The sequence below is a fragment of the Callithrix jacchus genome, chromosome 12 (assembly GCF_049354715.1).
Source record: "Callithrix jacchus isolate 240 chromosome 12, calJac240_pri, whole genome shotgun sequence".
NCBI classification, from domain to species: Eukaryota; Metazoa; Chordata; class Mammalia; order Primates; family Cebidae; genus Callithrix; species Callithrix jacchus.
In genome coordinates this window covers 30,439,505-30,452,028 of record NC_133513.1, presented here as the reverse complement: position 1 = coordinate 30,452,028, position 12,524 = coordinate 30,439,505, and positions in this window count along the sequence as shown.

The window sequence follows — 12,524 nt, the reverse complement described above, 5'->3', positions numbered from 1 at the left end:
GAGCTCAGGAATCCATAACGCAGGACGCAGTTAGCTCCCGTGAGAGGAAAATTGACGGGCAGGCTCCTCCCAGCTTGAGCCGCCCCCCCCCCCCGCCCCGCCCCTTCTCATAAGGGGGTCTTATTACCGAGCACTGCTCCCAGGGGGCGCTCAGTCTCCATTCGACTGAAGTCCTACAAACACGAATTCCGCAACGTGGAGTTGCAGGCGTTGCACAGCTGTCCAGGCTCATCGCCTACCTGATTTCCAGTCAGCCTTGGAAGCCTCTGCCTAAACACAACTGCCTATGCAAACGGGACTGCTTCTATCTCTGCCGTTTTTTTGTCTTTTGTGTGTGTTTTAAGGTCTTGCTCTGTCGCCTGGGCTGGAGTGATCATAGTTCGCTGCAGCCTCGGCCTCCTGGGCTAAAGCGATCCTCCTGCCTCACCCTTGCGAATACCTGGGACTTCAGGCACGCGCCACGACACCCAGCTAATTTTTAAACTATAATTATTTTTTGTTCAGATGAGGTCTCGCTATGTTCCCCGCTGGTCTTGAACTCCCGGGCTCAAGTGTTCCTTCCAGCTTGGCCTACCTAAGTGTTGGGATTACAGGCGTGAGCCAGCAGCCATACCCGCCTTCTCAATCTTCCTCCTCTCCTGGAAAACCTGCTCATTTCTGTCCCCGAGACAGCCCCCTCCGCTTCTCTCTGGCTTCTGTGTTTGGCGCACCAGCCCCAGCCAGGACTTGGTGGGTGTAGTTTTTCTATCAGGAAAGTCAGTGGCTGGCCAGTGTAGTGTGAAGTTTCAGCTTGGCAGAGACCTGCCCAAGGTGGGACAGGAGGCTCCTTGCTGCTCAGGCTTTATCAGTCAGGAAATCCCTGTCCCTCCCTAGAGAATTGACTGTCTCCTCTATCCTCACTGCTTTAATTGGGGCTTGCATGATTGCTTTCTACCCTGTTCCTTCTGCTTCACATAACCCTTCCCATCTCACTTCTCCACCTCGTTCACTAGTCATCCTTCGGGTCTCTATTCATCCTTCGGGTCTCTATTTATGTATTTATTTTTTATTTTTTCTACTGTCCCACTTTTTTTTTGAGACGGAGTTTCCCTCTTGTTGCCCAGTCTGGAGTGCACGGGCAAGATCTCAGCTCACCGCAATCTCCGCCTCCCAGGTTTAAGCAATTCTCCTGCCTCGGCCTCCTGAGTAGCTGGGATTACAGGCATACGCCACCAAGTCCAGAGATTTTTTTGTATTTTTAGTAGAGACAGGTTTCTCCATGTTGGTCAGGCTGGTCTCGAACTCCTGACCTCAGGTGACCCGTCTGCCTTGGCCTCTTAAAGTACTGGAATTACAGACGTGAGCCACCTCGACTGGCCCTACTCTCCCACCTTTCTAAAAGGTCTCTATTTTTTTTTTTTTTTTTTTTCCGAGATGAAGTTTCACTCTTGTTGCTTAGGCTGGAGTGCAGTTGCACAATCTTGGCTCACTGCAACCTCCACCTCCCGGGTTCAAGTGATTCTCCTGTCTCAGCCTCCCAAGTATTGGGGATTACAGGCACATGCCACCACGCCTGGCTAATTTTTGTACTTTTAGTAGAGACAGGGTTTCCTCATATTGGTCAGGCTGATCTCAAACACCTGACCTCAGGTGAGCTGCCCACCTCGTTCTCCCAAAGTGCTGGGATTACAGGCGAGTTACTGCACCCAGCCCAAAGGTCTATTTAAATGCCACTGTCAACAGGGTGTGGTGGCTCACGCCTGTAATCCCCACACTTTGGGAGACCTAGGCGGACAGATCATGAGTCAGGAGTTCGAGACCAGCCATGGCCAGTATGGTGAAACCCCATTTCTACTAAAAGTGCAAAAATTAGCCAGGCATGGTGGCATGTGCCTGTAATCCTAGCTACTTAGGAGGCTGAGGCAGGAGAATTGCTTGAACTTGGGAGGTGGAGGCCAGGCCTGGTGGCTCACATTTGTAATCCCAGCACTTTGGGAGGCCAAGGAGGGTGGATCAAGAGGTCAGGAGTTCCAGACCTGCCTGGCCAAGATGGTGAAACTCCCTACTAAAAATACCAAAAAAAATTAGCTGGGCATGGTGGTGGGTACCTGTAATCCCAACTACGAGGGAGGTTGAGGCAGAGAATTACTTGAACCCAGGAGGTGGAGGTTGCAGTGAGCCGAGATCGCGCCACTGAACTTCAGCCTGGACGACAGAGGGAGACTCCATTTCAAAACAAAACAACAACAAAACTTTTTTTTTTTTTTAATTTTTTTTTTGAGACGGAGTTTCACTCTTGTTACCCAGGCTGGAGTGTAATGGCGGGATCTCGGCTCACTGCAACTTCCGCCTCCTGGGTTCAGGCAATTCTCCTGCCTCAGCCTCCTGAGTAGCTGGGATTACAGGCATGCGCCACCATGCCCAGCTAATTTTTTGTATTTTTAGTAGAACAGGGTTTCACCATGTTGACCAGGATGGCCTTGATGTCTTGACCTCGTGATCCACCCACCTCAGCCTCCCAAAGTGCTGGGATTGCAGGCGTGAGCCACCGCGCCTGGCCAACAAAACATTTTTTAAAAGGCTGGGCGCGATGACTCATGACTGTTATCACAGCACTTTGGGAGACCGAGGTGGGTGGATCACGAGGTCAGGAGTTCCAGACCAGCCTGGCCAATATGGTGAAACCCCATCTCTACTTAAAAAATACAAAAATTAGTCGGGCATGGTGGCACACGCCTGTAGTCCCAGCTACTCAGGAGGCTGAGGCAGGAGAATTGCTTGAACTTGGGAGGTAGAGGTTACAGTGAGCCAAGATAGCTAATTCAAGGGTTAAGAGAAGCCGACTCTTGACACATGCTTGGAAGGAGAAGAACTAGAAAACTTGTGGACAGCCCTTATGACAAGCACGGCATCCTCTGGGTCCCAGGGGAAGTTAGTGCCACCTGACGGAGGCTTTTTCTGGAATACCACCCACTGTAAGACAACCAATAATTGAACTCTTCTTATGTGGGATGGCAACATCCATATAGAACAGAGAGGAGTCTGATTGACACTGACCAAGGTAGGCGAGTGAACAGAAAATGTCTCTGTGAGAAGCTTAGGGTCAGCCTTGGGATCAGCAATCACCAAAAAGCCAAGCTCCCTAAGCTGCATGGATCTGGTTACTGAAAACCCCAGAAGTGAAGGTCCCAGCAGTGTGTATGGCTTCAGATGGCTGAGGAGTGTATTAGTAGACCTCACTGGCCAGTGATCCTGGGGGAATGGATGGCATTAATAGCTGGGTTTGGGTTTAGTTTCTTTCTTTTTTTTGAGACAGAGTTTCACTCTCCTCACCCAGGCTGGAGTGCAATGGCAGGATCTCGGCTTACGGCAACCTCGGCCTCCTGGGTTCAGGCAATTCTCCTGCCTCAGCCTCCTGAGTAGCTGGGATTACAGGAATGCGCCACCGTGCCCAGCTAATTTTTTTTTGTATTTTTAGTAGAGACAGGGTTTCACCATGTTGACCAGGATGGTCTCGATCTGTTGACCCGCCTCGGCCTCCCAAAGTGTTGGGATTACAGGAGTGAGCCACCGCGCCCGGCTAGTTTCTTTTTTAGACAAGGTGTTGCTCTGTTGCCCAGGCTGGAGTGAAGTGGTGCAGTCATAGTTCAATGCAGCCTTAACCTCCAGGGCTCAAGTGATCTTCAACCTCTGGAAGTGCTGGGATTATAGGCTTGAGCCTCCACACTAGGCCAATAGCTGGGTTTCTACTGTCAGAATTTTTCAAAAATCAATCAGTATGGTGGTGCTTGCCTGTAGACCCAGCTACTCTGGAGGCCGGGGTGGGAGAATCACTTGAGCCTGGGAAGTCAAGGCTGCAGCGAGCCATGATTGAGCCACTGCATTCCAGCCTGGGCAAGAGAAGGAGACCTCATCTCTAAAAATAAAAAATATAGGCAGGGTGATGGTGGCTCACACCTGTAATCCCAGCACTTTGGGAGGCTGAGGCAGGCAGATCACGAGGTCAGGAGATGGAGACCATCCTGGCCAACATGGTGAAACCCCGTCTCTACTAAAATGCAAAGAAAAAAAAAAAAATTAGCTGGGCGTGGTAGTAGCGTGCCTGTAGTCCCAGCTGCTCAGAAGGCTGAGGCAGGGGATTGCTTGAACCTGGGAGGCAGAGGTTTCAGTGAGCTGAGATCGAGCCACTGCACTCCAGCCTGAGCGAGATTCCATCTCAAGAATAAAAAAAAGAGATGAACAAAGGCAGGACTTGAACCAAAGCCCACTGCCTGCCAGATTCCTGGGATTCCCAAGATATCAGCTTCTTCTGTGACCAAAACAGAGATGGAGACAAGTTGACCTGCAGGGTGGGGCATGATGGGGGTAAAGGGGGCAGGGCTACAGACCTCTGACCTCTGTGGAAACAGATGCTTTGAACAACAGAGCTGGGCCTGGAGTGAGGCTAATTCCTCCAGATGTGAAGAACACCATGGGGGACTGGGCTCACCCCTAACCCTAACCCTGTAATCCCAGCACTTTGGGAGGCAAAGGTGGGCAGATCACCTGAAGTCATAAGTTTGTGACCAGCCTGGCCAACATGGTGAAAACCTCTACTAAAAATACAAAAATTAGTTGGGTGTGGTGGCAGGCGCCTGTAATTCCAGCTACTCTGGAGGCCAAGGTAGGAAAATTGCTTGAACCCGGGAGGCAGAGTTTGCAGTGAGCCAAGATTGTGCCACTGCACTCCAGCCTGGGCGACAAAATGAGACTCTGTCTCAAAAACAAATAGAATATATATTTATTATTATTATTTTTTAAGACAGGGTTTCACCATGTTGGTCAGGCTGGTCTTGAACTCCCGACCTCAGGTGATCCGCCCTCCTCGGCCTTCCAGAGTGCTGGGATTACAGGTGTGAGCCACTGAGCCCGGCCTTTTTTTTTTTTTAAAGGGCTGGAGAGCGCCCTTGGGTCTCGAACCACGCAGAGTGGTTGTTTTCCACCATAGAAACTACTGTGGAAGTAACTGCTGAGCTAAAGCCAGCCAAAAACAAATAAAAATTTTTAAAAATAAAATAATTAAAAATGAATTAATCCCTCGTGGTTTTCAAATCCTTTTTCTTAAACTTGGAAGAATCTTAACAGGAAATATTTTTGATAGCAAAGAGACATTTATGTGAAGTTCCACAGTTCTTTCAGTTAAATTTCTATTTGTGTTCTTTTTGTTAAAATAAAGTTAAACATAATTTTAAAAATAGGATATGTAGTATTAATTGATTGTCATAAAATCTTTTTCTATGTATCTGATCAAATGTCTGGAACAACCTTCACTAAATGTTAACACAGTCATAGTTACTTCTGGGTGGTGAAATAGGGTGTGTTGCTGGTGTCTTCTTTGTTCATTTATGATTTGCTTCAATTTTTTTAATGAGCAGGTATTTAAAAAATAATGATAAAGTTTTTAATCTTTTTCTTAAATACCTTTTTTTTTGAAGGAGTCTTGCTTTGTCACCCAGGCTGGAGTGTAGTGGCACGATCTCAGCTCACTGCAACCTCTGCCTCCCAAGTTCAAGCAATTCTCCTGCCTCAGCCTCCCAAGTAGCTGGGATTACAGGCACACACCACCATGCCCAGCTAATTTTTGTATTTATTTTTGTAGAGACAGGGTTTCACCATGTTGACCATGCTTGTCTCGAACTCCTGACCTTGCGATTTGCCCGCCTCAACCTCCCAAAGTACTGGGTATTATAGGCGTGAGCCACTTTTTTGAGACGGAGTCTCACTCTGCCTCTCAGGCTGGAGTGTAGTGGTTTGATCTCAGCTCACTGCAACCTCCGCCTCCTGGGTTCAAGCAATTCTCTTGCCACCGCCTCCTGAGTAGCTGATATTACAGGCATGCACCACCACGCCCAGCTAATTTTTGTATTTTTAGTGGAGACGGGGTTTCATCGTGTTGGCCAGACTGGTCTTGAACTCCTAACCCCGTGATCTGCCCACCTTGGCCTTCCAAAGTGCTGGGATTACAGGTGCGAGCCACCCCACTCAGCCTGTAATAAAAAGAAATAACAGGATCTCACTCTGTCACCCAGGCTGGAGTGCAGTGGCACAATCACAGCTCACTGCAGCCTTGACCTCCCAGGCTCAAGCAATTATCCCATCTCAGCCTCCCGAGTAGCAGGAGCTACAGGTGCACACCATCTTGCCTGGCTAATTTTTGTATTTTTTGTAGAGACAAGGGTCTCACTATGTTACCCGGGCCGGTCTTGAACTGGCCTCAAGCAGTCCCCTCGCCTTAGCCTCCCAAAGTGCTGAGATTACAGGCGTGAGCCACTGCGCCCTTGCCACTGTTCTGAATGGGCCCCACTGTGTGGTTTTCTGGATGACACTGGGTCATGCTTGAGCAAAGGCACCAGATCTCTTTGGGAGCGCATGTGCCACTGGGTGGGGGGAGGGGCGTGGGGTTGGGCTCCAGGCATAGGCTCATGGGACATTGAGCCTTTGCCATTGGTTGAGGGCATTATGTGTTACTGGTGCAACGCTTAACAGGCCCAGGAGGGGCCTCATAGTAGGGGTCAGGACACTTGGTGGGTGGAATCAGTGAAAACCCATGCATGGGAATTATTATTCCAGTTTCTAGACAAGGGAGAAAACTAAGGCTCAGAGAAGTTAAGGAACGTGTCCAAGCTAGCGAAGAACAAAGGCAGGGTCTGGGCACAGTGGCTCATGCTTGTAATCACAGCACTTTGGGAGGCTGAGGCAGGCAGATTGCTTGAGACCAGGAGTTCAAGACCAGCCTGAGCAACATGGCAGAATCCTGTCTCTACTAAAAATACAAAAAATTAACTGGGCATGGTAACACATACCTGTAATCTGAGCTACTTGGGAGGCTGAGGCATGAAAATCCCTTAAACTCGGGAGGCAGAGGTTGCAGTGAGCCAAGATGATGCCACTGCACTCTAGCCTGAGCAACAAGATGATGCCACTGCACTCTAGCCTGGGCAACAGAGTGAGACTCTGTCTCTCTTTTTTTTTTTTGAGACGGAGTTTTGCTCTTGTTACGCAGGCTGGAGTGTAATGGTGCGATCTCGGCTCACGGCAACCTCCGCCTCCTGGGTTCAGGCAATTCTCCTGCTTCAGCCTCCTGAGTAGCTGGGATTACAGGCACGCACCACCATGCTCAGCTAATTTTTTGTATTTTTAGTAGAGACGGGGTTTCACCATGTTGACCAGGATGGTCTCGATCTGTTGACCTCATGATCCACCCTCCTTGGCCTCCGAAAGTGCTGGGATTACAGGCGTGAGCCACTGCGCCTGGCCGAGACTCTGTCTTAAAAAAAAAAAAAAAAAAAAAAGATGAGGCTGGATGTGGTGACTCAATCCCAGCACTTTGGGAGGCCAAGGTGGGCAGATCATCTGAGGGGTCGGGAGTTTGAGACCAGCCTGGCCAACATGGAGAAACCCTGTCTCCACTAAAAATACAAAATTGTCAGGCATGGTGGCACATGCCTGTAATCCCAGCTACTCAAGAGGCTGAGGCAGGAGAATCACTTGAACCCAGGAGGCAGAGGTTGTGGTGAGCCAAAATTGTGCCATTGCACTCCAGCCTGGGCAACGAGAATGAAACTCCCTCTCAAAAGAAAAAAAAAGGCCGGGCACAGTGGCTCACACCTGCAATCCTAGCACAATCCCAGCACTTTGGGAGGCTGAGGCAGGCAGATTATGAGGTCAGAAGATCGAGACCATCCTGACCCACATGGTGAAACCTGGTCTCTAACTAAAAATACAAAAATTAGCCAGGCATAGTGGCATGCACCTGTAATACCAGCTACTGGGCAGGCTGAGGCAGGAGAATCACTTTAACCGGGAAGTGGAGGTTGCAGTGAGCCGAGGTCAGGCCACTGCACTCTAGCCTGGCAATTGGGCAGGACTCCATCTCAAAAAAAAAAAAAAAAAATTGAACAAAGGCAGGACTTGAACCAAAGCCTGCTGCCTCCTAAATTGCTGGATTCCCAAGGTATCAGTTTCTGGTGTGATCAAAACATAGATGGAGACAAGTTGACCTGCAGGGTGGGGCACAATGGGGATAGAGGGGGCAGAGCTGCAGACCTCTGCTGAGACACATGCCTTGAACAACAAAGCTGGGCCTGAGTTGAGGCTAATTACTCCAGCTGTGAAGAACACCTGGGGGGCTGGGCATGGTGGCTCAAACCTGTAATCCCAGCACTTGCTGAGGTGGGGAAATCACTTGAGGTCAGGAGTTTGTGATCAGCCAGGCCAACATGGTGAAACCCCGTCTCTATTAAAAATACAAAAATTAGCCGGGTGTGATGGCACATGCCTGTAATCCTAGCTACTCAGCAGGCTGAGGCAGGAGACTTGCTTAAACCCAGGAGGTGGAGGTTGCATGAGCCAAGATTGCACCACAGTACTCTAGCTTGGGTGACAGAGGCTCCATATCAAAACAAAACAAAACAAAACAAAACAAAAAACACCTTGATGGGGAGAGAGAAAGAAACAGAAGCCCCAGAGAAAGGTGGGTGGTGGTAGGCTGCCCCACGTATGCCATCCACCTGTGAATTGCTCCAGATCAAGTATCTGCCTCGCTCTCCCGCTCCTGCCCCTCCTCTTTCCCCTACTCCACTACCATGGCCTGGCCCACGCCTCCATGCACCGACTCTATGGGCCTCCTATAATCCCCTGACATCACTGCCTGCCAGCCCTGGCAGGCCCCAGACTTGGAGAACCTGTTTAGGACCCCTCACCTGAGAACCCATCTTTTCCCTCAACCTCCTCCCACCTTCCTTCAGCTCACCGTTCAGATCTGGAATCCCACAGGCAGCCCCAATCTGGAGACAGGAACCTAGCTTCTGCCCTGGCTCTGCTGTGTGATGCCAGGTAAGTAGCTGCCCCTTTCTGGGCCTCAGGCTCCTTATCTAAGTCTTCCCAACCCCCAGCTCATCACATCAACCTGTCTGGGCTTCTTTTCAGCACCATATCATTTTAGGAAAACTTGGTGTTTGTTCATTCATATGTTTCTTGATGTTCTCCCCCACTGGACTGTGTGCCTGTGAGACAAGGACTTTACCTGCCTTATCCACCCTGGTGCTGGCACACAGTAGGTGTTCTCTTAATACCTACTGGGTCCAGGTGCAGTGGCTTATACCTGTAATCCCAACACTTTGAAAGGTTAAAGTGGGAGGATCACTTGAGCCTGGGAGGTGGAGGCTGCAGTGAGCTATGATGGTGCCACTGCACTCCAGCCTGGGCAACAGAGCAAGGCCCTGTATCTCAAAAAACATCTGTTGGGCCCAGCATGGTGGCTCATACCTGTAATACCAGCACTTTGGGAAGCCAAGGCAGGCTGATCATCTGGGGTCGGGAGTTCAAGACCAGCCTGGTTAAGATAGTGAAACCCTGTCTATACTAAAAATACAAAAATTAGCCGGGCATGGTGTTGGGCACCTGTAATCTCAGCAACACAGGAGGCTGAGGCAGGAGAATCGCTTGAACCCAGGAGGTGGAGGTTGCAGTGAGCTGAGATGGTGCCACTGAACTCCAACCCGGGCGACAGAGTGAGGCTCCATCTCAAAACAAACAAGAAAAAACACCTGTTGAGTGGCCATGCGGGCCCCTCTGCCTCCAGGTCACCACCTGACCAGGGGAGCTAGGATGGAACAGGATTCCAGCCCGCTAGGATCGGAGTCTGACTGATCACTGCCTGACTCAGGGGGTGGGCAGGGGATGAGAACTGAACATTTGTTCCATGATGGAGAGTTTAGGGAAGCACTGGAGTGAGACCAGGACCCAGCGTGTCTCTCGGACCCTGCCCCTTTGCTGCAAGGCTTTCCCGAGGGACAGTGCCTCAGGTGTGTGTGCGTATCTGAGTGTGTTGTGCCTGGGCAGAGGGATGAGATCTCTTAGTATATCAGAGGCTGAGACGTGGCCAGATCCCAGGACTGCTGGCCCCCGGCTCTGTGTGCGTCTGTGCGCATGTGTGGGCATGAGGCACGTGTCCCATGTCTGTTCTGTGCAGGTGCCTCTGGCTAGGCCCCCAGGGGTGCAATACGAGTTCCCCTGTCTGTGTGCATGCGTGCATCTGGGACTCTGTGTGACGTGTGTAAGCCTGGCAGAATCCCACATGCATGTAGCCATGCCTGCTAAAATTTCAGCTCCATGAGGGCATGGATTTTTGTCTGTCTTGTTCCATGCTCTGTCCCCACACTTAAAACAGGGACTGGTGCACAGTTAAGGGCCCCAATCACTGAATGAATGTGCACATGAAAGTGTGTGCTTGTGCCTGTGTGTGCCCTCGTGCCAATGCATGTGTAGACCTGTGAATGTTGCTATGCCTAAGGATGCACCCATGTGTGGACGATGTCACACTCCACCCTCCTGTCCCTTTTCAAACTTGGGAGCCTGCGCCAAGTACCTGGGTCCCTATGGGGCGGAGCAGGGGGTGGCCTCCTCTGGGAAACTGGATCCCAGGACGTGCAGAACAGCAGGGAGCAGGGCGGCCCCTTTGTCCCCAGATAATCCCCATCCCGCCCTTGCCCCCGCCCTCACAGCCACTAGGGTTTAGGGTCGAATTTGGGAGCTGGAGGGGCCTGGGTGTCCCCTCCGTGCCCCCTTCCCTACCTATTTCCTGCCTCTGGGGCTTCCGCTTCCCAGTCCCAGACCTCCTGTGTGGAACATGTGCCCCCCATCCGGGTCCTCCCACTGGCTCCCTGTCCTATCCAGTGGCCAGGTCTTTCTCTCATTCTTTGCCAGGGCCCTGCCCAATCCTGCCCCCCTCCCCAGGGTGTGACTCCCTCTCTCTTGGGCGGCCCCAGGGCTCAGCCCCAAGTATAAAGACACCTGAGGGGCAGGAGGTCAGGTGTCCTGAAAGACCCAGAGGCTGCAGAGAGGAAGGAGCCAAGGAGAGAACATGAGGTGTCCACTGGGTGAGTGAAGGGCAGGGGCACCAGGCCCCAGAGACACAGGAGGGGGGACCCAGACAGCCCCTCCTCTCTGTGACTCAGGGGCCTGGCTGTCTTTGCACCTGCTGGAAATCCTCTCACACAAGGCTTCGTTCATCATTCATTCGACGAATATTTCTTGAGTACCTATCGTGTGCTAGGTACTGTTTGAAGCATCTGGGGAGACAGCAGTGAACAAAGAGACAAAATTCATGGCCTCTTGGAAATTTCGTCCTGCAGACACATAATACATGTACTAATAAGTAAATCTAAAGCTAGTGTGGCAGACCGTGGTGCAGTGAGCCAACTGTGGCTTTTTTTGGTGGTGGTGGTTGGTTTGTTTTTTGAGACAGGGTCTTGCTCTGTGGCCCAGGCTGGAGTCCAGTGGCAGAATCTTTGCTCATTGCAGGCTTGGACTCCAGGGCTCAAGCGGTCCTCCTGCCTCAGCTTCCTGAGTAGCTGAGACTACAGGTGTATGCCACCAGGTCACTCTAAGGTTTTTTTTTTTTTTTTTTTTTTGAGACAGAGTTTTTGCTCTGTTGCCTAGGCCAGTGTGTGGTAACACAATCTCATCTCACTGTAACCTCCACCTCCTGGGTTCAAGCTATTATCTTGCCTCAGCCTCCCGAGTAGCAGGTGCCCGCTACCACGTCTGGCTAATTTTTATATTTTTAGTAGAGACAGGGTTTCACCACGTTGGCCAGGCTGGCCTCGAACTCTGACCTCAAGTGATCCACCCACCTTGACTTCCCAAAGTGGTGGGATTAGAGGCATTAGCCACCGCACCCAGAATTTTTTTTAAAAAAACCTTTGTGTACGGATGTGATCTCTCTATGTTGTCCAGGCTGGTCTCAAACTCTGGGGCCCAAGCGATCCTCCCAAAATGTTGGGATTACAGGTGTAAACCACTGCAAACCCCAAGTTTGTCAAATGAAGAAATGAAATGGTCTTCCCTCCCAGTCTTCTCTGAGTTGCTTCTGAACTCTGGGAACTCAGGAATGTGGAAAGGGGAATGAAGGAGGCTGCGCTGGGTTTGCCTCTCTTCTCCATTGCTCCTGGCTGGTGACCTTAGGGCATTCTCCTCCTCTCCGAGCCTCACACTGTTGGTGGGAACATAAACTGGACCAGATCTTCGAGAGGACAATTTGGCAGCATCTATTCACATTTAAGGTAAGCATGCAGGCATGTGCTCATGCCTGTAATCCCAGCACTTTGGGAGGCTGAGGCAGGAGGATTACTTGTGGCCAAGAGATGGAGACCAGTGTGGGCAACATAGTGAGAACCCGTCTCTACATAAGATTTTAAAAATTGGCCAGGTGCAGTGGCTCACATCTGTAATCCCAGCACTTTGGGAGACTGAGGCAGGCGGATCACCTGAGGTCAGGAGTTCAAGACCAGCCTGGCCAAAATGGTGAAACCTCGTCTCTACTAATATAGAAAAATCAGCCGGGCATGAAAGCAGGTGCCTGTAGTCCCAGCTACTTGAGAGGCCGATATGGGAGAATCACTTGAACTGGGAAGATGGTGGCTGCAGTGAGCCGAGATCACACTACTGCACTCCATCCAGCCTGGGTGGCTGAATGAGACTCTGTCTCAAAAAAAAAAAGAAAA